At 46.3% G+C, this 17,500-nt stretch overlaps 30 non-coding genes and 46 pseudogenes across 30 annotated transcripts in view; all 76 read right to left on the bottom strand.

Moving 5' to 3' along the window:
• The window catches only part of LOC142113356 (5S ribosomal RNA), a 119-nt gene extending 94 nt beyond the window's left edge, over window positions 1–25 (bottom strand). Inside the window, exon 1 of the ribosomal RNA XR_012681469.1 lies at window positions 1–25. This exon is cut by the window's left edge and continues 94 nt beyond it. This is a non-coding gene — a ribosomal RNA (5S ribosomal RNA).
• Window positions 26–105: 80 nt separating this feature from the next.
• On the bottom strand, window positions 106–224 carry LOC142113713 (5S ribosomal RNA; annotated as a pseudogene).
• An 82-nt stretch (window positions 225–306) lies between these two features.
• Window positions 307–425, bottom strand: LOC142113763 (5S ribosomal RNA; annotated as a pseudogene).
• Window positions 426–664: 239 nt separating this feature from the next.
• On the bottom strand, window positions 665–783 carry LOC142113038 (5S ribosomal RNA; annotated as a pseudogene).
• An 81-nt stretch (window positions 784–864) lies between these two features.
• On the bottom strand, window positions 865–983 carry LOC142113305 (5S ribosomal RNA). Its single transcript, XR_012681419.1, has one exon. It is a non-coding gene; the product is annotated as a 5S ribosomal RNA (ribosomal RNA).
• Window positions 984–1,064: 81 nt separating this feature from the next.
• LOC142112894 (5S ribosomal RNA) lies at window positions 1,065–1,182 on the bottom strand (annotated as a pseudogene).
• A 79-nt stretch (window positions 1,183–1,261) lies between these two features.
• Window positions 1,262–1,380, bottom strand: LOC142113466 (5S ribosomal RNA). Its single transcript, XR_012681578.1, has one exon. It is a non-coding gene; the product is annotated as a 5S ribosomal RNA (ribosomal RNA).
• Window positions 1,381–1,460: 80 nt separating this feature from the next.
• Window positions 1,461–1,579, bottom strand: LOC142113424 (5S ribosomal RNA). The gene has a single exon (XR_012681537.1). It is a non-coding gene; the product is annotated as a 5S ribosomal RNA (ribosomal RNA).
• An 82-nt stretch (window positions 1,580–1,661) lies between these two features.
• On the bottom strand, window positions 1,662–1,780 carry LOC142113086 (5S ribosomal RNA; annotated as a pseudogene).
• Window positions 1,781–1,861: 81 nt separating this feature from the next.
• LOC142113469 (5S ribosomal RNA) lies at window positions 1,862–1,980 on the bottom strand. Its single transcript, XR_012681581.1, has one exon. It is a non-coding gene; the product is annotated as a 5S ribosomal RNA (ribosomal RNA).
• A 79-nt stretch (window positions 1,981–2,059) lies between these two features.
• Window positions 2,060–2,178, bottom strand: LOC142113650 (5S ribosomal RNA; annotated as a pseudogene).
• An 81-nt stretch (window positions 2,179–2,259) lies between these two features.
• On the bottom strand, window positions 2,260–2,378 carry LOC142113303 (5S ribosomal RNA). Its single transcript, XR_012681416.1, has one exon. It is a non-coding gene; the product is annotated as a 5S ribosomal RNA (ribosomal RNA).
• Window positions 2,379–2,459: 81 nt separating this feature from the next.
• Window positions 2,460–2,578, bottom strand: LOC142113505 (5S ribosomal RNA; annotated as a pseudogene).
• An 80-nt stretch (window positions 2,579–2,658) lies between these two features.
• On the bottom strand, window positions 2,659–2,777 carry LOC142113484 (5S ribosomal RNA; annotated as a pseudogene).
• Window positions 2,778–2,859: 82 nt separating this feature from the next.
• On the bottom strand, window positions 2,860–2,978 carry LOC142113349 (5S ribosomal RNA). The gene has a single exon (XR_012681463.1). It is a non-coding gene; the product is annotated as a 5S ribosomal RNA (ribosomal RNA).
• Window positions 2,979–3,217: 239 nt separating this feature from the next.
• On the bottom strand, window positions 3,218–3,336 carry LOC142113037 (5S ribosomal RNA; annotated as a pseudogene).
• An 81-nt stretch (window positions 3,337–3,417) lies between these two features.
• Window positions 3,418–3,536, bottom strand: LOC142113302 (5S ribosomal RNA). The gene has a single exon (XR_012681415.1). It is a non-coding gene; the product is annotated as a 5S ribosomal RNA (ribosomal RNA).
• An 81-nt stretch (window positions 3,537–3,617) lies between these two features.
• LOC142112817 (5S ribosomal RNA) lies at window positions 3,618–3,735 on the bottom strand (annotated as a pseudogene).
• A 79-nt stretch (window positions 3,736–3,814) lies between these two features.
• On the bottom strand, window positions 3,815–3,933 carry LOC142113425 (5S ribosomal RNA). Its single transcript, XR_012681538.1, has one exon. It is a non-coding gene; the product is annotated as a 5S ribosomal RNA (ribosomal RNA).
• Window positions 3,934–4,013: 80 nt separating this feature from the next.
• LOC142113651 (5S ribosomal RNA) lies at window positions 4,014–4,132 on the bottom strand (annotated as a pseudogene).
• Window positions 4,133–4,214: 82 nt separating this feature from the next.
• On the bottom strand, window positions 4,215–4,333 carry LOC142113036 (5S ribosomal RNA; annotated as a pseudogene).
• An 81-nt stretch (window positions 4,334–4,414) lies between these two features.
• LOC142113468 (5S ribosomal RNA) lies at window positions 4,415–4,533 on the bottom strand. The gene has a single exon (XR_012681580.1). It is a non-coding gene; the product is annotated as a 5S ribosomal RNA (ribosomal RNA).
• A 79-nt stretch (window positions 4,534–4,612) lies between these two features.
• LOC142113649 (5S ribosomal RNA) lies at window positions 4,613–4,731 on the bottom strand (annotated as a pseudogene).
• Window positions 4,732–4,812: 81 nt separating this feature from the next.
• On the bottom strand, window positions 4,813–4,931 carry LOC142113301 (5S ribosomal RNA). The gene has a single exon (XR_012681414.1). It is a non-coding gene; the product is annotated as a 5S ribosomal RNA (ribosomal RNA).
• An 81-nt stretch (window positions 4,932–5,012) lies between these two features.
• Window positions 5,013–5,131, bottom strand: LOC142113504 (5S ribosomal RNA; annotated as a pseudogene).
• An 80-nt stretch (window positions 5,132–5,211) lies between these two features.
• On the bottom strand, window positions 5,212–5,330 carry LOC142113483 (5S ribosomal RNA; annotated as a pseudogene).
• An 82-nt stretch (window positions 5,331–5,412) lies between these two features.
• Window positions 5,413–5,531, bottom strand: LOC142113246 (5S ribosomal RNA). The gene has a single exon (XR_012681368.1). It is a non-coding gene; the product is annotated as a 5S ribosomal RNA (ribosomal RNA).
• Window positions 5,532–5,771: 240 nt separating this feature from the next.
• LOC142113300 (5S ribosomal RNA) lies at window positions 5,772–5,890 on the bottom strand. The gene has a single exon (XR_012681413.1). It is a non-coding gene; the product is annotated as a 5S ribosomal RNA (ribosomal RNA).
• An 81-nt stretch (window positions 5,891–5,971) lies between these two features.
• Window positions 5,972–6,090, bottom strand: LOC142113625 (5S ribosomal RNA; annotated as a pseudogene).
• A 79-nt stretch (window positions 6,091–6,169) lies between these two features.
• LOC142113577 (5S ribosomal RNA) lies at window positions 6,170–6,288 on the bottom strand (annotated as a pseudogene).
• An 81-nt stretch (window positions 6,289–6,369) lies between these two features.
• LOC142113298 (5S ribosomal RNA) lies at window positions 6,370–6,488 on the bottom strand. Its single transcript, XR_012681412.1, has one exon. It is a non-coding gene; the product is annotated as a 5S ribosomal RNA (ribosomal RNA).
• Window positions 6,489–6,569: 81 nt separating this feature from the next.
• Window positions 6,570–6,688, bottom strand: LOC142113380 (5S ribosomal RNA). The gene has a single exon (XR_012681493.1). It is a non-coding gene; the product is annotated as a 5S ribosomal RNA (ribosomal RNA).
• An 80-nt stretch (window positions 6,689–6,768) lies between these two features.
• Window positions 6,769–6,887, bottom strand: LOC142113286 (5S ribosomal RNA). The gene has a single exon (XR_012681400.1). It is a non-coding gene; the product is annotated as a 5S ribosomal RNA (ribosomal RNA).
• An 82-nt stretch (window positions 6,888–6,969) lies between these two features.
• Window positions 6,970–7,088, bottom strand: LOC142113393 (5S ribosomal RNA). Its single transcript, XR_012681507.1, has one exon. It is a non-coding gene; the product is annotated as a 5S ribosomal RNA (ribosomal RNA).
• A 239-nt stretch (window positions 7,089–7,327) lies between these two features.
• Window positions 7,328–7,446, bottom strand: LOC142112892 (5S ribosomal RNA; annotated as a pseudogene).
• An 80-nt stretch (window positions 7,447–7,526) lies between these two features.
• Window positions 7,527–7,645, bottom strand: LOC142113689 (5S ribosomal RNA; annotated as a pseudogene).
• Window positions 7,646–7,916: 271 nt separating this feature from the next.
• LOC142113537 (5S ribosomal RNA) lies at window positions 7,917–8,035 on the bottom strand. Its single transcript, XR_012681599.1, has one exon. It is a non-coding gene; the product is annotated as a 5S ribosomal RNA (ribosomal RNA).
• An 81-nt stretch (window positions 8,036–8,116) lies between these two features.
• On the bottom strand, window positions 8,117–8,235 carry LOC142113106 (5S ribosomal RNA; annotated as a pseudogene).
• Window positions 8,236–8,314: 79 nt separating this feature from the next.
• Window positions 8,315–8,433, bottom strand: LOC142112973 (5S ribosomal RNA; annotated as a pseudogene).
• Window positions 8,434–8,703: 270 nt separating this feature from the next.
• On the bottom strand, window positions 8,704–8,822 carry LOC142113600 (5S ribosomal RNA; annotated as a pseudogene).
• Window positions 8,823–8,903: 81 nt separating this feature from the next.
• On the bottom strand, window positions 8,904–9,022 carry LOC142113375 (5S ribosomal RNA). Its single transcript, XR_012681489.1, has one exon. It is a non-coding gene; the product is annotated as a 5S ribosomal RNA (ribosomal RNA).
• A 240-nt stretch (window positions 9,023–9,262) lies between these two features.
• On the bottom strand, window positions 9,263–9,381 carry LOC142113379 (5S ribosomal RNA). The gene has a single exon (XR_012681492.1). It is a non-coding gene; the product is annotated as a 5S ribosomal RNA (ribosomal RNA).
• An 80-nt stretch (window positions 9,382–9,461) lies between these two features.
• LOC142113285 (5S ribosomal RNA) lies at window positions 9,462–9,580 on the bottom strand. Its single transcript, XR_012681399.1, has one exon. It is a non-coding gene; the product is annotated as a 5S ribosomal RNA (ribosomal RNA).
• Window positions 9,581–9,662: 82 nt separating this feature from the next.
• Window positions 9,663–9,781, bottom strand: LOC142113392 (5S ribosomal RNA). The gene has a single exon (XR_012681505.1). It is a non-coding gene; the product is annotated as a 5S ribosomal RNA (ribosomal RNA).
• A 239-nt stretch (window positions 9,782–10,020) lies between these two features.
• LOC142112837 (5S ribosomal RNA) lies at window positions 10,021–10,139 on the bottom strand (annotated as a pseudogene).
• An 80-nt stretch (window positions 10,140–10,219) lies between these two features.
• Window positions 10,220–10,338, bottom strand: LOC142113722 (5S ribosomal RNA; annotated as a pseudogene).
• Window positions 10,339–10,609: 271 nt separating this feature from the next.
• LOC142113347 (5S ribosomal RNA) lies at window positions 10,610–10,728 on the bottom strand. Its single transcript, XR_012681460.1, has one exon. It is a non-coding gene; the product is annotated as a 5S ribosomal RNA (ribosomal RNA).
• An 81-nt stretch (window positions 10,729–10,809) lies between these two features.
• On the bottom strand, window positions 10,810–10,928 carry LOC142113105 (5S ribosomal RNA; annotated as a pseudogene).
• A 79-nt stretch (window positions 10,929–11,007) lies between these two features.
• LOC142113148 (5S ribosomal RNA) lies at window positions 11,008–11,126 on the bottom strand (annotated as a pseudogene).
• An 81-nt stretch (window positions 11,127–11,207) lies between these two features.
• LOC142113131 (5S ribosomal RNA) lies at window positions 11,208–11,316 on the bottom strand (annotated as a pseudogene).
• An 80-nt stretch (window positions 11,317–11,396) lies between these two features.
• On the bottom strand, window positions 11,397–11,515 carry LOC142113697 (5S ribosomal RNA; annotated as a pseudogene).
• Window positions 11,516–11,596: 81 nt separating this feature from the next.
• Window positions 11,597–11,715, bottom strand: LOC142113437 (5S ribosomal RNA). Its single transcript, XR_012681549.1, has one exon. It is a non-coding gene; the product is annotated as a 5S ribosomal RNA (ribosomal RNA).
• Window positions 11,716–11,954: 239 nt separating this feature from the next.
• LOC142113108 (5S ribosomal RNA) lies at window positions 11,955–12,073 on the bottom strand (annotated as a pseudogene).
• Window positions 12,074–12,152: 79 nt separating this feature from the next.
• LOC142112972 (5S ribosomal RNA) lies at window positions 12,153–12,271 on the bottom strand (annotated as a pseudogene).
• A 270-nt stretch (window positions 12,272–12,541) lies between these two features.
• Window positions 12,542–12,660, bottom strand: LOC142113598 (5S ribosomal RNA; annotated as a pseudogene).
• An 81-nt stretch (window positions 12,661–12,741) lies between these two features.
• LOC142113659 (5S ribosomal RNA) lies at window positions 12,742–12,860 on the bottom strand. The gene has a single exon (XR_012681621.1). It is a non-coding gene; the product is annotated as a 5S ribosomal RNA (ribosomal RNA).
• Window positions 12,861–13,101: 241 nt separating this feature from the next.
• LOC142113494 (5S ribosomal RNA) lies at window positions 13,102–13,220 on the bottom strand (annotated as a pseudogene).
• Window positions 13,221–13,301: 81 nt separating this feature from the next.
• Window positions 13,302–13,420, bottom strand: LOC142112829 (5S ribosomal RNA; annotated as a pseudogene).
• An 81-nt stretch (window positions 13,421–13,501) lies between these two features.
• LOC142113525 (5S ribosomal RNA) lies at window positions 13,502–13,620 on the bottom strand. Its single transcript, XR_012681596.1, has one exon. It is a non-coding gene; the product is annotated as a 5S ribosomal RNA (ribosomal RNA).
• Window positions 13,621–13,701: 81 nt separating this feature from the next.
• Window positions 13,702–13,820, bottom strand: LOC142113234 (5S ribosomal RNA; annotated as a pseudogene).
• Window positions 13,821–13,899: 79 nt separating this feature from the next.
• On the bottom strand, window positions 13,900–14,018 carry LOC142112971 (5S ribosomal RNA; annotated as a pseudogene).
• Window positions 14,019–14,099: 81 nt separating this feature from the next.
• On the bottom strand, window positions 14,100–14,208 carry LOC142113130 (5S ribosomal RNA; annotated as a pseudogene).
• An 80-nt stretch (window positions 14,209–14,288) lies between these two features.
• Window positions 14,289–14,407, bottom strand: LOC142113596 (5S ribosomal RNA; annotated as a pseudogene).
• Window positions 14,408–14,489: 82 nt separating this feature from the next.
• LOC142113351 (5S ribosomal RNA) lies at window positions 14,490–14,608 on the bottom strand. Its single transcript, XR_012681465.1, has one exon. It is a non-coding gene; the product is annotated as a 5S ribosomal RNA (ribosomal RNA).
• Window positions 14,609–14,847: 239 nt separating this feature from the next.
• Window positions 14,848–14,966, bottom strand: LOC142113284 (5S ribosomal RNA). The gene has a single exon (XR_012681398.1). It is a non-coding gene; the product is annotated as a 5S ribosomal RNA (ribosomal RNA).
• Window positions 14,967–15,048: 82 nt separating this feature from the next.
• Window positions 15,049–15,157, bottom strand: LOC142113245 (5S ribosomal RNA; annotated as a pseudogene).
• An 81-nt stretch (window positions 15,158–15,238) lies between these two features.
• On the bottom strand, window positions 15,239–15,357 carry LOC142113141 (5S ribosomal RNA; annotated as a pseudogene).
• An 80-nt stretch (window positions 15,358–15,437) lies between these two features.
• LOC142113580 (5S ribosomal RNA) lies at window positions 15,438–15,556 on the bottom strand. Its single transcript, XR_012681606.1, has one exon. It is a non-coding gene; the product is annotated as a 5S ribosomal RNA (ribosomal RNA).
• Window positions 15,557–15,637: 81 nt separating this feature from the next.
• On the bottom strand, window positions 15,638–15,756 carry LOC142113320 (5S ribosomal RNA). The gene has a single exon (XR_012681434.1). It is a non-coding gene; the product is annotated as a 5S ribosomal RNA (ribosomal RNA).
• An 80-nt stretch (window positions 15,757–15,836) lies between these two features.
• On the bottom strand, window positions 15,837–15,959 carry LOC142113217 (5S ribosomal RNA; annotated as a pseudogene).
• A 240-nt stretch (window positions 15,960–16,199) lies between these two features.
• On the bottom strand, window positions 16,200–16,318 carry LOC142113554 (5S ribosomal RNA; annotated as a pseudogene).
• An 81-nt stretch (window positions 16,319–16,399) lies between these two features.
• LOC142112828 (5S ribosomal RNA) lies at window positions 16,400–16,518 on the bottom strand (annotated as a pseudogene).
• Window positions 16,519–16,599: 81 nt separating this feature from the next.
• On the bottom strand, window positions 16,600–16,718 carry LOC142113566 (5S ribosomal RNA; annotated as a pseudogene).
• A 277-nt stretch (window positions 16,719–16,995) lies between these two features.
• On the bottom strand, window positions 16,996–17,114 carry LOC142112970 (5S ribosomal RNA; annotated as a pseudogene).
• Window positions 17,115–17,195: 81 nt separating this feature from the next.
• LOC142113129 (5S ribosomal RNA) lies at window positions 17,196–17,304 on the bottom strand (annotated as a pseudogene).
• Window positions 17,305–17,384: 80 nt separating this feature from the next.
• Window positions 17,385–17,500, bottom strand: part of LOC142113595 (5S ribosomal RNA) — a 119-nt pseudogene continuing 3 nt past the window's right edge.

Genomic DNA, 17,500 nt, shown 5'->3' with positions numbered 1-17,500 from the left:
TGTTCAGGGTGGTGTGGCAGTAGGTATTGTTTTCTTATTGACCTACATCTCTTATACATCTCAAAACCAGCATTGAAGGAGGCCGGAACAAGAGAGAAAAAAAAAAGCCTACAGCACCTGGTATTTCCAGGTGGTCTCCCATTAAAGTACTAACCAGGCCCAGCCCTGCTTAGCTTCCAAGATCAAACGAGATTGGGATTGTTCAGGGTGCTGTGGCTGTAGGTATTGTTTTCTTATTGACCTACATCTCTTATACATCTAAAAACAAGCATTGAAGGAAGCCGGAACAAGAGAGAAAAAAAAAAAGGCCTACAGCACCTGGTATTCCCAGGTGGTCTCTGAGCCAAGTACTAACCAGGCCCGGCCCTGCTTAGCTTCCAAGATCAGACGAGATTGGGCTTGTCCAGGGTGGTGTGGCTGTAGGTATTGGTTTCTTAATGACCTACATCACTTATACATTTTAAAACCAGCATTGAAGGAAGCCAGAACAAGAGAGAAAAAAAAAAGTACTAACCAGGCCCGAACCTGCTTAGCTTTCAAGATCAGACAAGATTGGGCTTGTTCAGGGTGGTGTGGCTGTAGGTATTGGTTTCCTATTGACCTACATCTCTTATACATCTCAAAACCAGCATTGAAGGAGGCCGGAACAAGAGAGAAAAAAAAGGGCCTACAGCACCTGGTATTCCCAGGTGGTCTTGCATCCAAGTACTAACCAGCCCCGGCTCTGCTTAGCTTCCAAGATCAGACGAGATTGGGCTTGTTCAGGGTGGTGTGGCTGTAGGTATTGGTTTCCTATTGACCTACATCTCTTATACATCTAAAAACCAGCATTGAAGGAAGCCGGAACAAGAGAGAAAAAAAAAAGGCCTACAGCACCTGGTATTCCCAGGTGGTCTCCCATCCAAGTACTAACCAGGCCCGTCCCTGCTTAGCTTCCAAGATCAGACGAGATTGGGCTTGTTCAGGGTGGTGCGGCTGTAGGTATTGTTTTCCTATTGACCTACATCTCTTATACATCTAAAAACCAGCATTGAAGGAAGCCCGAACAAGAGAGAAGAAGAAAAGGCCTACAGCACCTGGTATTCCCAGGTGTCTCCCATCCAAGTACTAACCAGGCCCGGCTCTGCTTAGCTTCCAAGATCAGACGAGATTGGACTTGTTCAGGGTGGTGTGGCTGTAGGTATTGGATTCTTATTGACCTACATCTCTTATACATCTCAAAACCAGCATTGAAGGAGGCCGGAACAAGAGAGAAAAAAAATGCCTACAGCACCTGGTATTTCCAGGTGGTCTCCCATCCAAGTACTAACCAGGCCCGGCTCTGCTTAGTTTCCAAGATCAGACGAGATTGGGCTTGTCCAGGGTGGTGTGGCTGTAGGCATTGGTTTCCTATTGACCTACATCTCTTATACATCTAAAAACCAGCATTGAAGGAGGCCGGAACAAGAGAGAAAAAAAAAAGCCTACAGCCCCTGGTATTCCCAGGAGGTCTCCCATCCAAGTACTAACCAGGCCCAGCCCTGCTTAGCTTCCAAGATCAGACAAGATTGGGCTTGTTCAGGGTGGTGTGGCTGTAGGTATTGGTTTCCTATTGACCTACATCTCTTATACATCTCAAAACCAGCATTGAAGGAAGTCGGAACAAGAGAGAAAAAAAAAAGGGCCTACAGCACCTGGTATTCCCAGGTGGTCTCGCATCCAAGTACTAACCAGCCCCGCCTCTGCTTAGCTTCCAAGATCAGACGAGATTGGGCTTGTCCAGGGTGGTGCGGCTGTAGGTATTGTTTTCCTATTGACCTACATCTCTTATACATCTAAAAACCAGCATTGAAGGAAGCCCGAACAAGAGAGAAGAAGAAAAGGCCTACAGCACCTGGTATTCCCAGGTGGTCTCCCATCCAAGTACTAACCAGGCCCGGCTCTGCTTAGCTTCCAAGATCAGACGAGATTGGACTTGTTCAGGGTGGTGTGGCTGTAGGTATTGGTTTCTTATTGACCTACATCTCTTATACATCTCAAAACCAGCATTGATGGAGGCCGGAACAAGAGAGAAAAAAAATGTCTACAGCACCTGGTATTTCCAGGTGGTCTCCCATCCAAATACTAACCAGGCCCGGCTCTGCTTAGCTTCCAAGATCAGACGAGATTGGGCTTGTTCAGGGTGGTGTGGCTGTAGGTATTGGTTTCCAATTGACCTACATCTCTTATACATCTAAAAACCAGCATTAAAGGAAGCCGTAACAAGAGAGAAAAAAAAAAGGCCTACAGCACCTGGTATTCCCAGGTGGTCTCCCATCCAAGTACTAACCAGGCCCGTCCCTGCTTAGCTTCCAAGATCAGACGAGATTGGGCTTGTTCAGGGTGGTGCGGCTGTAGGTATTGTTTTCTTATTGACCTACATCTCTTATACATCTAAAAACCAGCATTGAAGGAAGCAAGAACAAGAGAGAAGAAAAAAAGGCCTACAGCACCTGGTATTCCCAGGTGGTCTCCCATCTAAGTACTAACCAGGCCCGGCTCTGCTTAGCTTCCAAGATCAGACGAAATTGGGCTTGTTCAGGGTGGTGTGGCTGTAGGTATTGGTTTCCTATTGACCTACATTTCTTATACATCTCAAAACCAGCATTGAAGGAGGCCGGAACAAGAGAGAAAAAAAAAAGCCTACAGCACCTGGTATTTCCAGGTGGTCTCCCATCCAAGTACTAACCAGGCCCAGCCCTGCTTAGCTTCCAAGATCAGACAAGATTGGGCTTGTTCAGGGTGGTGTGGCTGTAGGTATTGTTTTCTTTTTGACCTACATCTCTTATACATCTAAAAACAAGCATTGAAGGAAGCCGGAACAAGAGAGAAAAAAAAAAAGGCCTACAGCACCTGGTATTCCCAGGTGGTCTCCCATCCAAGTACTAACCAGGCCTGGCCCTGCTTAGCTTCCAAGATCAGACGAGATTGGGCTTGTCCAGGGTGGTGTGGCTGTAGGTATTGGTTTCCTAATGACCTACATCACTTATACATTTTAAAACCAGCATTGAAGGAAGCCAGAACAAGAGAGAAAAAAAAAAGTACTAACCAGGCCCTGACCTGCTTAGTTTTCAAGATCAGACGAGATTGGGCTCGTTCAGGGTGGTGTGGCTGTAGGTATTGGTTTCCTATTGACCTACATCTCTTATACATCTCAAAACCAGCATTGAAGGAGGCCGGAACAAGAGAGAAAAAAAAGGGCCTACAGCACCTGGTATTCCCAGGTGGTCTTGCATCCAAGTACTAACCAGCCCCGGCTCTGCTTAGCTTCCAAGATCAGACGAGATTGGGCTTGTTCAGGGTGGTGTGGCTGTAGGTATTGGTTTCCTATTGACCTACATCTCTTATACATCTAAAAACCAGCATTGAAGGAAGCCGGAACAAGAGAGAAAAAAAAAAGGCCTACAGCACCTGGTATTCCCAGGTGGTCTCCCATCCAAGTACTAACCAGGCCCGTCCCTGCTTAGCTTCCAAGATCAGACGAGATTGGGCTTGTTCAGGGTGGTGCGGCTGTAGGTATTGTTTTCCTATTGACCTACATCTCTTATACATCTAAAAACCAGCATTGAAGGAAGCCCGAACAAGAGAGAAGAAGAAAAGACCTACAGCACCTGGTATTCCCAGGTGTCTCCCATCCAAGTACTAACCAGGCCCGGCTCTGCTTAGCTTCCAAGATCAGACGAGATTGGACTTGTTCAGGGTGGTGTGGCTGTAGGTATTGGATTCTTATTGACCTACATCTCTTATACATCTCAAAACCAGCATTGAAGGAGGCCGGAACAAGAGAGAAAAAAAATGCCTACAGCACCTGGTATTTCCAGGTGGTCTCCCATCCAAGTACTAACCAGGCCCGGCTCTGCTTAGCTTCCAAGATCAGACGAGATTGGGCTTGTCCAGGGTGGTGTGGCTGTAGGCATTGGTTTCCTATTGACCTACATCTCTTATACATCTAAAAACCAGCATTGAAGGAGGCCGGAACAAGAGAGAAAAAAAAAAGCCTACAGCCCCTGGTATTTCCAGGAGGTCTCCCATCCAAGTACTAACCAGGCCCAGCCCTGCTTAGCTTCCAAGATCAGACAAGATTGGGCTTGTTCAGGGTGGTGTGGCTGTAGGTATTGGTTTCCTATTGACCTACATCTCTTATACATCTCAAAACCAGCATTGAAGGAAGTCGGAACAAGAGAGAAAAAAAAAAGGGCCTACAGCACCTGGTATTCCCAGGTGGTCTCGCATCCAAGTACTAACCAGCCCCGGCTCTGCTTAGCTTCCAAGATCAGACGAGATTGGGCTTGTTCAGGGTGGTGCGGCTGTAGGTATTGTTTTCCTATTGACCTACATCTCTTATACATCTAAAAACCAGCATTGAAGGAAGCCCGAACAAGAGAGAAGAAGAAAAGGCCTACAGCACCTGGTATTCCCAGGTGGTCTCCCATCCAAGTACTAACCAGGCCCGGCTCTGCTTAGCTTCCAAGATCAGACGAGATTGGACTTGTTCAGGGTGGTGTGGCTGTAGGTATTGGTTTCTTATTGACCTACATCTCTTATACATCTCAAAACCAGCATTGATGGAGGCCGGAACAAGAGAGAAAAAAAATGTCTACAGCACCTGGTATTTCCAGGTGGTCTCCCATCCAAATACTAACCAGGCCCGGCTCTGCTTAGCTTCCAAGATCAGACGAGATTGGGCTTGTTCAGGGTGGTGTGGCTGTAGGTATTGGTTTCCTATTGACCTACATCTCTTATACATCTAAAAACCAGCATTGAAGGAAGCCGGAACAAGAGAGAAAAAAAAAAGGCCTACAGCACCTGGTATTCCCAGGTGGTCTCCCATCCAAGTACTAACCAGGCCCGTCCCTGCTTAGCTTCCAAGATCAGACGAGATTGGGCTTGTTCAGGGTGGTGCGGCTGTAGGTATTGTTTTCTTATTGACCTACATCTCTTATACATCTAAAAACCAGCATTGAAGGAAGCAAGAACAAGAGAGAAGAAAAAAAGGCCTACAGCACCTGGTATTCCCAGGTGGTCTCCCATCTAAGTACTAACCAGGCCCGGCTCTGCTTAGCTTCCAAGATCAGACGAAATTGGGCTTGTTCAGGGTGGTGTGGCTGTAGGTATTGGTTTCCTATTGACCTACATCTCTTATACATCTCAAAACCAGCATTGAAGGAGGCCGGAACAAGAGAGAAAAAAAAAAGCCTACAGCACCTGGTATTTCCAGGTGGTCTCCCATCCAAGTACTAACCAGGCCCAGCCCTGCTTAGCTTCCAAGATCAGACAAGATTGGGCTTGTTCAGGGTGGTGTGGCTGTAGGTATTGTTTTCTTTTTGACCTACATCTCTTATACATCTAAAAACAAGCATTGAAGGAAGCCGGAACAAGAGAGAAAAAAAAAAAGGCCTACAGCACCTGGTATTCCCAGGTGGTCTCCCATCCAAGTACTAACCAGGCCCAGCCCTGCTTAGCTTCCAAGATCAGACGAGATTGGGCTTGTCCAGGGTGGTGTGGCTGTAGGTATTGGTTTCCTAATGACCTACATCACTTATACATTTTAAAACCAGCATTGAAGGAAGCCAGAACAAGAGAGAAAAAAAAAAGTACTAACCAGGCCCTGACCTGCTTAGTTTTCAAGATCAGACGAGATTGGGCTTGTTCAGGGTGGTGTGGCTGTAGGTATTGGTTTCCTATTGACCTACATCTCTTATACATCTAAAAACCAGCATTAAAGGAAGCCGGAACAAGAGAGAAAAAAAACAGGCCTACAGCACCTGGTATTCCCAGGTGGTCTCCCATCCAAGTACTAACCAGGCCCGTCCCTGCTTAGCTTCCAAGATCAGACGAGATTGGGCTTGTTCAGGGTGGTGCGGCTGTAGGTATTGTTTTCCTATTGACCTACATCTCTTATACATCTAAAAACCAGCATTGAAGGAAGCCAGAACAAGAGAGAAGAAGAAAAGGCCTACAGCACCTGGTATTCTCAGGTGGTCTCCCATTCAAGTACTAACCAGGCCCGGCTCTGCTTAGCTTCCAAGATCAGACGAGATTGGACTTGTTCAGGGTGGTGTGGCTGTAGGTATTGGTTTCTTATTGACCTACATCTCTTATACATCTCAAAACCAGCATTGAAGGAGGCCGGAACAAGAGAGAAAAAAAATGCCTACAGCACCTGGTATTTCCAGGTGGTCTCCCATCCAAGTACTAACCAGGCCCGGCTCTGCTTAGCTTCCAAGATCAGACGAGATTGGGCTTGTTCAGGGTGGTGTGGCTGTAGGTATTGGTTTCCTATTGACCTACATCTCTTATACATCTAAAAACCAGCATTGAAGGAAGCCGGAACAAGAGAGAAAAAAAAAAGGCCTACAGCACCTGGTATTCCCAGGTGGTCTCCCATCCAAGTACTAACCAGGCCCGTCCCTGCTTAGCTTCCAAGATCAGACGAGATTGGGCTTGTTCAGGGTGGTGCGGCTGTAGGTATTGTTTTCCTATTGACCTACATCTCTTATACATCTAAAAACCAGCATTGAAGGAAGCAAGAACAAGAGAGAAGAAAAAAAGGCCTACAGCACCTGGTATTCCCAGGTGGTCTCCCATCTAAGTACTAACCAGGCCCGGCTCTGCTTAGCTTCCAAGATCAGACGAGATTGGGCTTGTTCAGGGTGGTGTGGCTGTAGGTATTGGTTTCCTATTGACCTACATCTCTTGTACATCTCAAAATTAGCATTGAAGGAGGCCGGAACAAGAGAGAAAAAAAAAAGCCTACAGCACCTGGTATTTCCAGGTGGTCTCCCATCCAAGTACTAACCAGGCCCAGCCCTGCTTAGCTTCCAAGATCAGACGAGATTGGGCTTGTTCAGGGTGGTGTGGCTGTAGGTATTGTTTTCTTTTTGACCTACATCTCTTATACATCTAAAAACAAGCATTGAAGGAAGCCGGAACAAGAGAGAAAAAAAAAAAGGCCTACAGCACCTGGTATTCCCAGGTGGTCTCCCATCCAAGTACTAACCAGGCGCAGCCCTGCTTAGCTTCCAAGATCAGACGAGATTGGGCTTGTCCAGGGTGGTGTGGCTGTAGGTATTGGTTTCCTAATGACCTACATCACTTATACATTTTAAAACCAGCATTGAAGGAAGCCAGAACAAGAGAGAAAAAAAAAAGTACTAACCAGGCCCTGACCTGCTTAGTTTTCAAGATCAGACGAGATTGGGCTTGTTCAGGGTGGTGCGGCTGTAGGTATTGGTTTCCTATTGACCTACATCTCTTATACATCTCAAAACCAGCATTGAAGGAGGCCGGAACAAGAGAGAAAAAAAAAAGCCTACAGCATCTGGCATTTCCAGGTGGTCTCCCATCCAAGTACTAACCAGGCCCAGTCCTGCTTAGCTTTCAAGATCAGATGAGATTGGGCTTGTTCAGGGTGGTGTGGCTGTAGGTATTGGTTTCCTATTGACCTATATCTCTTATACATCTCAAAACCAGCATTGAAGGAGGCCGGAACAAGAGAGAAAAAAAAAAGCCTACTGCACCTGGTATTTCCAGGTGGTCTCCTATCCAAGTACTAACCAGGCCCAGCCCTGCTTAGCTTCCAAGATCAGACGAGATTGGGCTTGTTCAGGGTGGTGTGGCTGTAGGTATTGGTTTCTTATTGACCTACATCTCTTATAGATCTCAAAACCAGCATTGAAGAAAGTCGGAACAAGAGAGAAAAAAAAAGGGCCTACAGCACCTGGTATTCCCAGGTGGTCTCACATCCAAGTACTAACCAGGCCTGGCTCTGCTTAGCTTCCAAGATCAGGCTTGTTCAGGGTGGTGTGGCTGTAGGTATTGTTTTCCTATTGACCTACATCTCTTATACATCTAAAAACCAGCATTGAAGGAAGCCGGAACAAGAGAGAAAAAAAAAAGGCCTACAGCACCTGGTATTCCCAGGTGGTCTCCCATCCAAGTACTAACCAGGCCCGGCCCTGCTTAGCTTCCAAGATCAGACGAGATTGGGCTTGTTCAGGGTGGTGTGGCTGTAGGTATTGGTTTCCTATTGACCTACATCTCTTATACATCTCAAAACCAGCATTGAAGGAAGCCGGAACAAGAGAGAAAAAAAAAAGGCCTAAAGCACCTGGTATTCCCAGGTGGTCTCCCATCAAAGTACTAACCAGGTCCGGCCCTGCTTAGCTTCCAAGATCAAACGAGATTGGGCATGTTCAGAGATGTGTATCTGTAGGTATTGGTTTAGTATTGACCTACATCTCTTATAATCTCAAAACCAGCATTGAAGGAAGCCGGAACAAGAGAGAAAAAAAAAGGCCTACAGCACCTGGTATTCCCAGGTGGTCTCCCATCCAAGTACTAACCAGTCCCGGCCCTTCTTAGCGTCCAAGATCAGATGAGATAGAGCTTGTTCAGGGTGGTGTGGCTGTAGGTATTGTTTTCCTATTGACCTACATCTCTTATACATCTAGAAACCAGCATTGAAGGAAGCCGGAACAAGAGAGAAGAAAAAAAGGCCTACAGCACCTGGTATTCCCAGGTGGTCTCCCATCCAAGTACTAACCAGGCCTGGCTCTGCTTAGCTTCCAAGATCAGGCTTGTTCAGGGTGGTGCGGCTGTAGGTATTGGTTTCTTATTGACCTACATCTCTTATACATCTCAAAACCAGCATTGAAGGAGGCCGGAACAAGAGAAAAAAAAAAAAGCCTACAGCAACTGGTATTTCCAGGTGGTCTCCCATCCAAGTACTAACCAGGCCCAGCCCTGCTTAGCTTCCAAGATCAGACGAGATTGGGCTTGTTCAGGGTGGTGTGGCTGTAGGTATTGTTTTTCCATTGACCTACATCTCTTATACATCTAAAAACAAGCATTGAAGGAAGCCGGAACAAGAGAGAAAAAAAAAAAGCCTACAGCACCTGGTATTCCCAGGTGGTCTCCCATCCAAGTACTAACCAGGCCCGGCACTGCTTAGCTTCCAAGATCAGACGAGATTGGGCTTGTCCAGGGTGGTGTGGCTGTAGGTATTGGTTTTCTAATAACCTACATCACTTATACATTTTAAAACCAGCATTGAAGGAAGCCAGAACAAGAGAGAAAAAAAAAAGTACTAACCAGGCCCGGACCTGCTTAGCTTTCAAGATCAGACGAGATTGGGCTTGTTCAGGGTGGTGTGGCTGTAGGTATTGTTTTCCTATTGACCCACATCTCTTATACATCTAAAAACCAGCATTGAAGGAAGCAAGAACAAGAGAGAAGAAAAAAAGGCCTACAGCACCTGGTATTCCCAGGTGGTCTCCCATCTAAGTACTAACCAGGCCCGGCTCTGCTTAGCTTCCAAGATCAGACGAGATTGGGCTTGTTCAGGGTGGTGTGGCTGTAGGTATTGGTTTCCTATTGACCTACATCTCTTATACATCTCAAAATTAGCATTGAAGGAGGCCGGAACAAGAGAGAAAAAAAAAAGCCTACAGCACCTGGTATTTCCAGGTGGTCTCCCATCCAAGTACTAACCAGGCCCAGCCCTGCTTAGCTTCCAAGATCAGACGAGATTGGGCTTGTTCAGGGTGGTGTGGCTGTAGGTATTGTTTTCTTTTTGACCTACATCTCTTATACATCTAAAAACAAGCATTGAAGGAAGCCGGAACAAGAGAGAAAAAAAAAAAGGCCTACAGCACCTGGTATTCCCAGGTGGTCTCCCATCCAAGTACTAACCAGGCGCAGCCCTGCTTAGCTTCCAAGATCAGACGAGATTGGGCTTGTCCAGGGTGGTGTGGCTGTAGGTATTGGTTTCCTAATGACCTACATCACTTATACATTTTAAAACCAGCATTGAAGGAAGCCAGAACAAGAGAGAAAAAAAAAAGTACTAACCAGGCCCTGACCTGCTTAGTTTTCAAGATCAGACGAGATTGGGCTTGTTCAGGGTGGTGTGGCTGTAGGTATTGGTTTCCTATTGACCTACATCTCTTATACATCTCAAAACCAGCATTGAAGGAGGCCGGAACAAGAGAGAAAAAAAAAAGCCTACAGCATCTGGTATTTCCAGGTGGTCTCCCATCCAAGTACTAACCAGGCCCAGTCCTGCTTAGCTTTCAAGATCAGATGAGATTGGGCTTGTTCAGGGTGGTGTGGCTGTAGGTATTGGTTTCCTATTGACCTATATCTCTTATACATCTCAAAACCAGCATTGAAGGAGGCCGGAACAAGAGAGAAAAAAAAAAGCCTACTGCACCTGGTATTTCCAGGTGGTCTCCTATCCAAGTACTAACCAGGCCCGGCCCTGCTTAGCTTCCAAGATCAGACGAGATTGGGCTTGTTCAGGGTGGTGTGGCTGTAGGTATTGGTTTCTTATTGACCTACATCTCTTATAGATCTCAAAACCAGCATTGAAGAAAGTCGGAACAAGAGAGAAAAAAAAAGGGCCTACAGCACCTGGTATTCCCAGGTGGTCTCACATCCAAGTACTAACCAGGCCTGGCTCTGCTTAGCTTCCAAGATCAGGCTTGTTCAGGGTGGTGTGGCTGTAGGTATTGTTTTCCTATTGACCTACATCTCTTATACATCTAAAAACCAGCATTGAAGGAAGCCGGAACAAGAGAGAAAAAAAAAAGGCCTACAGCACCTGGTATTCCCAGGTGGTCTCCCATCCAAGTACTAACCAGGCCTGGCCCTGCTTAGCTTCCAAGATCAGACGAGATTGGGCTTGTTCAGGGTGGTGTGGCTGTAGGTATTGGTTTCCTATTGACCTACATCTCTTATACATCTCAAAACCAGCATTGAAGGAAGCCGGAACAAGAGAGAAAAAAAAAAGGCCTAAAGCACCTGGTATTCCCAGGTGGTCTCCCATCAAAGTACTAACCAGGTCCGGCCCTGCTTAGCTTCCAAGATCAAACGAGATTGGGCATGTTCAGAGATGTGTATCTGTAGGTATTGGTTTAGTATTGACCTACATCTCTTATAATCTCAAAACCAGCATTGAAGGAAGCCGGAACAAGAGAGAAAAAAAAAGGCCTACAGCACCTGGTATTCCCAGGTGGTCTCCCATCCAAGTACTAACCAGTCCCGGCCCTTCTTAGCGTCCAAGATCAGATGAGATAGAGCTTGGTCAGGGTGGTGTGACTGAAGGTATTGTTTTCCTATTGACCTACATCTCTTATACATCTAGAAACCAGCATTGAAGGAAGCCGGAACAAGAGAGAAGAAAAAAAGGCCTACAGCACCTGGTATTCCCAGGTGGTCTCCCATCCAAGTACTAACCAGGCCCGGCTCTGCTTAGCTTCCAAGATCAGGCTTGTTCAGGGTGGTGTGGCTGTAGGTATTGGTTTCTTATTGACCTACATCTCTTATACATCTCAAAACCAGCATTGAAGGAGGCCGGAACAAGAGAAAAAAAAAAAAGCCTACAGCAACTGGTATTTCCAGGTGGTCTCCCATCCAAGTACTAACCAGGCCCAGCCCTGCTTAGCTTCCAAGATCAGACGAGATTGGGCTTGTTCAGGGTGGTGTGGCTGTTGGTATTGTTTTCCTATTGACCTACATCTCTTATACATCTAAAAACAAGCATTGAAGGAAGCCGGAACAAGAGAGAAAAAAAAAAAGCCTACAGCACCTGGTATTCCCAGGTGGTCTCACATCCAAGTACTAACCAGGCCCGGCCCTGCTTAGCTTCCAAGATCAGACGAGATTGGGCTTGTTCAGGGTGGTGTGGCTGTAGGTATTGGTTTTCTAATAACCTACATCACTTATACATTTTAAAACCAGCATTGAAGGAAGCCAGAACAAGAGAGAAAAAAAAAAGTACTAACCAGGCCCGGACCTGCTTAGCTTTCAAGATCAGACGAGATTGGGCTTGTTCAGGGTGGTGTGGCTGTAGGTATTGGTTTCCTATTGACCTACATCTCTTATACATCTCAAAACCAGCATTGAAGGAGGTCGGAACAAGAGAGAAAAAAAAAAGCCTACAGCACCTGGTATTTCCAGGTGGTCTCTCATCCAAGTACTAACCAGGCCCAGCCCTGCTTAGCTTCCAAGATCAGACGAGATTGGGCATGTTCAGAGATGTGTATCTGTAGGGATTGGTTTAGTATTGACCTACATCTCTTATAATCTCAAAACCAGCATTGAAGGAAGCCGGAACAAGAGAGAAAAAAAAAGGCCTACAGCACCTGGTATTCCCAGGTGGTCTCCCATCCAAGTACTAACCAGTCCCGGCCCTTCTTAGCGTCCAAGATCAGATGAGATAGAGCTTGTTCAGGGTGGTGTGGCTGTAGGTATTGTTTTCCTATTGACCTACATCTCTTATACATCTAGAAACCAGCATTGAAGGAAGCCGGAACAAGAGAGAAGAAAAAAAGGCCTATAGCACCTGGTATTCCCAGGTGGTCTCCCAACCAAGTACTAACCAGGCCCGGCTCTGCTTAGCTTCCAAGATCAGGCTTGTTCAGGGTGGTGCGGCTGTAGGTATTGGTTTCTTATTGAGCTACATCTCTTATACATCTCAAAACCAGCATTGAAGGAGGCCGGAACAAGAGAAAAAAAAAAAAGCCTACAGCAACTGGTATTTCCAGGTGGTCTCCCATCCAAGTACTAACCAGGCCCAGCCCTGCTTAGCTTCCAAGATCAGACGAGATTGGGCTTGTTCAGGGTGGTGTGGCTGTAGGTATTGTTTTTCTGTTGACCTACATCTCTTATACATCTAAAAACAAGCATTGAAGGAAGCCGGAACAAGAGAGAAAAAAAAAAAGCCTACAGCACCTGGTATTCCCAGGTGGTCTCCCATCCAAGTACTAACCAGGCCCGGCCCTGCTTAGCTTCCAAGATCAGACGAGATTGGGCTTGTCCAGGGTGGTGTGGCTGTAGGTATTGGTTTTCTAATAACCTACATCACTTATACATTTTAAAACCAGCATTGAAGGAAGCCAGAACAAGAGAGAAAAAAAAAAGTACTAACCAGGCCCGGACCTGCTTAGCTTTCAAGATCAGACGAGATTGGGCTTGTTCAGGGTGTTGTGGCTGTAGGTATTGGTTTCCTATTGACCTATATCTCTTATACATCTCAAAACCAGCATTGAAGGAGGCCGGAACAAGAGAGAAAAAAAAAAAAGCCTACTGCACCTGGTATTTCCAGGTGGTCTCCCATCCAAGTACTAACCAGGCCCAGCCCTGCTTAGCTTCCAAGATCAGACGAGATTGGGCTTGTTCAGGGTGGTGTGGCTGTAGGTATTGGTTTCTTATTGACCTACATCTCTTATAGATCTCAAAACCAGCATTGAAGAAAGTCGGAACAAGAGAGAAAAAAAAAGGGCCTACAGCACCTGGTATTCCCAGGTGGTCTCACATCCAAGTACTAACCAGGCCTGGCTCTGCTTAGCTTCCAAGATCAGACGAGATTGGGCTTGTTCAGGGTGGTGTGGCTGTAGGTATTGTGTTCCTATTGACCTACATCTCTTATACATCTAAAAACCAGCATTGAAGGAAGCCAGAACAAGAGAGAAAAAAAAAAGGCCTACAGCACCTGGTATTCCCAGGTGGTCTCCCATCCAAGTACTAACCAGGCCCGGCCCTGCTTAGCTTCCAAGATCAGACGAGATTGGGCTTGTTCAGGGTGGTGTGGCTGTAGGTATTGGTTTCCTATTGACCTACATCTCTTATACATCTCAAAACCAGCATTGAAGGAAGCCGGAACAAGAGAGAAAAAAAAAAGGCCTAAAGCACCTGGTATTCCCAGGTGGTCTCCCATCAAAGTACTAACCAGGTCCGGCCCTGCTTAGCTTCCAAGATCAAACGAGATTGGGCTTGTTCAGAGATGTGTATCTGTACGTATTGGTTTAGTATTGACCTACATCTCTCATAATCTCAAAACCAGCATTGAAGGAAGCCGGAACAAGAGAGAAAAAAAAAGGCCTACAGCACCTGGTATTCCCAGGTGGTCTCCCATCCAAGTACTAACCAGTCCCGGCCCTTCTTAGCGTCCAAGATCAGATGAGATAGAGCTTGTTCAGGGTGGTGTGGCTGTAGGTATTGTTTTCTTATTGACCTACATCTCTTATACATCTAGAAACCAGCATTGAAGGAAGCCGGAACAAGAGAGAAGAAAAAAAGGCCTACAGCACCTGGTATTCCCAGGTGGTCTCCCATCCAAGTACTAACCAGGCCCGGCTCTGCTTAGCTTCCAAGATCAGGCTTGTTCAGGGTGGTGTGGCTGTAGGTATTGGTTTCTTATTGACCTACATCTCTTATACATCTCAAAACCAGCATTGAAGGAGGCCGGAACAAGAGAAAAAAAAAAAAGCCTACAGCAACTGGTATTTCCAGGTGGTCTCCCATCCAAGTACTAACCAGGCCCAGCCCTGCTTAGCTTCCAAGATCAGACGAGATTGGGCTTGTTCAGGGTGGTGTGGCTGTAGGTATTGTTTTCCTATTGACCTACATCTCTTATACATCTAAAAACAAGCATTGAAGGAAGCCGGAACAAGAGAGAAAAAAAAAAAGGCCTACAGCACCTGGTATTCCCAGGTGGTCTCCCATCCAAGTACTAACCAGGCCCGGCCCTGCTTAGCTTCTAAGATCAGACGAGATTGGGCTTGTCCAGGGTGGTGTGGCTGTAGGTATTGGTTTTCTAATAACCTACATCACTTATACATTTTAAAACCAGCATTGAAGGAAGCCAGAACAAGAGAGAAAAAAAAAAGTACTAACCAGGCCCGGACCTGCTTAGCTTTCAAGATCAGACGAGATTGGGCTTGTTCAGGGTGGTGTGGCTGTAGGTATTGGTTTCCTATTGACCTACATCTCTTATACATCTCAAAACCAGCATTGAAGGAGGTCGGAACAAGAGAGAAAAAAAAAAGCCTACAGCACCTGGTATTTCCAGGTGGTCTCCCATCCAAGTACTAACCAGGCCCAGCCCTGCTTAGCTTCCAAGATCAGACGAGATTGGGCTTGTTCAGGGTGGTGTGGCTGTAGGTATTGGTTTCCTATTGACCTACATCTCTTATACATCTCAAAACCAGCATTGAAGGAAGTCGGAACAAGAGAGAAAAAAAAAAGGGCCTACAGCACCTGGTATTCCCAGGTGGTCTCGCATCCAAGTACTAACCAGGCCCGGCTCTGCTTAGCTTCCAAGATCAGGCTTGTTCAGGGTGGTGTGGCTGTAGGTATTGGTTTCCTATTGACCTACATCTCTTATACATCTAAAAACAAGCATTGAAGGAAGCCGGAACAAGAGAGAAAAAAAAAAAGCCTACAGCACCTAGTATTCCCAGGTGGTCTCCCATCCAAGTACTAACCAGGCCTGGCCCTGCTTAGCTTCCAAGATTAAACGAGATTGGGCTTGTTTAGAGATGTGTAGCTGTAGGTTTTGGTTTTCTATTGACCTACATCTCTTATAATCTCAAAACCAGCATTGAAGGAAGCCGTAACAAGAGAGAAAAAAAAAAGGCCTACAGCACCTGGTATTCCCAGGTGGTCTCCCATCCAAGTACTAACCAGGCCCGTCCCTGCTTAGCTTCCAAGATCAGACGAGATTGGGCTTGTTCAGGGTGGTGTGGCTGTAGGCATTGTTTTCTTATTGACCTACATCTCTTATACATCTAGAAACCAGCATTGAAGGAAGCCGGAACAAGATAGAAGAAAAAAAGGCCTACAGCACCTGGTATTCCCAGGTGGTCTCCCATCCAAGTACTAACCAGGCCCGGCTCTGCTTAGCTTCCAAGATCAGACGAGATTGGGCTTGTTCAGGGTGGTGTGGCTGTAGGTATTGGTTTTCTATTGACCTACATCTCTTATACATCTGAAAACCAGCATTGAAGGAGGCCGGAACAAGAGAGAAAAAAAAAAGCCTACAGCACCTGGTATTTCCATCCAGGTGGTCTACCATCCAAGTACTAACCAGGCCAAGCCCTGCTTAGCTTCCAAGATCAGACGATATTGGGCTTATTCAGGGTGGTGTGGCTGTAGGTATTGTTTTCCTATTGACCTACATCTCTTATACATCTAAAAACAAGCATTGAAGGAAGCCGGAACAAGAGAGAAAAAAAAAAAGTACTAACCAGGCCCGGACCTGCTTAGCTTTCAAGATCAGACGAGATTGGGCTTGTTCAGGGTGGTGTGGCTGTAGGTATTGGTTTCCTATTGACCTATATCTCTTATACATCTCAAAACCAGCATTGAAGGAGGCCGGAACAAGAGAGAAAAAAAAAAGCCTACTGCACCCGGTATTTCCAGGTGGTCTCCCATCCAAGTACTAACCAGGCCCAGCCCTGCTTAGCTTCCAAGATCAGACGAGATTGGGCTTGTTCAGGGTGGTGTGGCTGTAGGTATTGGTTTCTTATTGACCTACATCTCTTATAGATCTCAAAACCAGCATTGAAGAAAGTCGGAACAAGAGAGAAAAAAAAAGGGCCTACAGCACCTGGTATTCCCAGGTGGTCTCACATCCAAGTACTAACCAGGCCTGGCTCTGCTTAGCTTCCAAGATCAGACGAGATTGGGCTTGTTCAGGGTGGTGTGGCTGTAGGTATTGTTTTCCTATTGACCTACATTTCTTATACATCTAAAAACCAGCATTGAAGGAAGCCGGAACAAGAGAGAAAAAAAAAAGGCCTACAGCACCTGGTATTCCCAGGTGGTCTCCCATCCAAGTACTAACCAGGCCCGGCCCTGCTTAGCTTCCAAGATCAGACGAGATTGGCTTGTTCAGGGGTGGTGTGGCTGTAGGTATTGGTTTCCTATTGACCTACATCTCTTATACATCTCAAAACCAGCATTGAAGGAAGCCGGAACAAGAGAGAAAAAAAAAAGGCCTAAAGCACCTGGTATTCCCAGGTGGTCTCCCATCAAAGTACTAACCAGGTCCGGCCCTGCTTAGCTTCAAGATCAAACGAGATTGGGCTTGTTCAGAGATGTGTATCTGTAGGTATTGTTTAGTATTGACCTACATCTCTTATAATCTCAAAACCAGCATTGAAGGAAGCCGGAACAAGAGAGAAAAAAAAAGGCCTACAGCACCTGGTATTCCCAGGTGGTCTCCCATCCAAGTACTAACCAGTCCCGGCCCTTCTTAGCGTCCAAGATCAGATGAGATAGAGCTTGTTCAGGGTGGTGTGGCTGTAGGTATTGTTTTCGTATTGACCTACATCTCTTATACATCTAGAAACCAGCATTGAAGGAAGCCGGAACAAGAGAGAAGAAAAAAAGGCCTACAGCACCTGGTATTCCCAGGTGGTCTCCCATCCAAGTACTAACCAGGCCCGGCTCTGCTTAGCTTCCAAGATCAGGCTTGTTCAGGGTGGTGTGGCTGTAGGTATTGGTTTCTTATTGACCTACATCTCTTATACATCTCAAAACCAGCATTGAAGGTGGCCGGAACAAGAGAAAAAAAAAAAAGCCTACAGCAACTGGTATTTCCAGGTGGTCTCCCATCCAAGTACTAACCAGGCCCAGCCCTGCTTAGCTTCCAAGATCAGACGAGATTGGGCTTGTTCAGGGTGGTGTGGCTGTA

Source organism: Mixophyes fleayi, unplaced genomic scaffold (assembly GCF_038048845.1).
Source record: "Mixophyes fleayi isolate aMixFle1 unplaced genomic scaffold, aMixFle1.hap1 Scaffold_114, whole genome shotgun sequence".
Lineage (NCBI taxonomy): Eukaryota > Metazoa > Chordata > Amphibia > Anura > Limnodynastidae > Mixophyes > Mixophyes fleayi.
The sequence above is the reverse complement of the archived record's forward strand: the minus strand, read 5'-3'. Positions and strand labels throughout refer to the sequence as shown.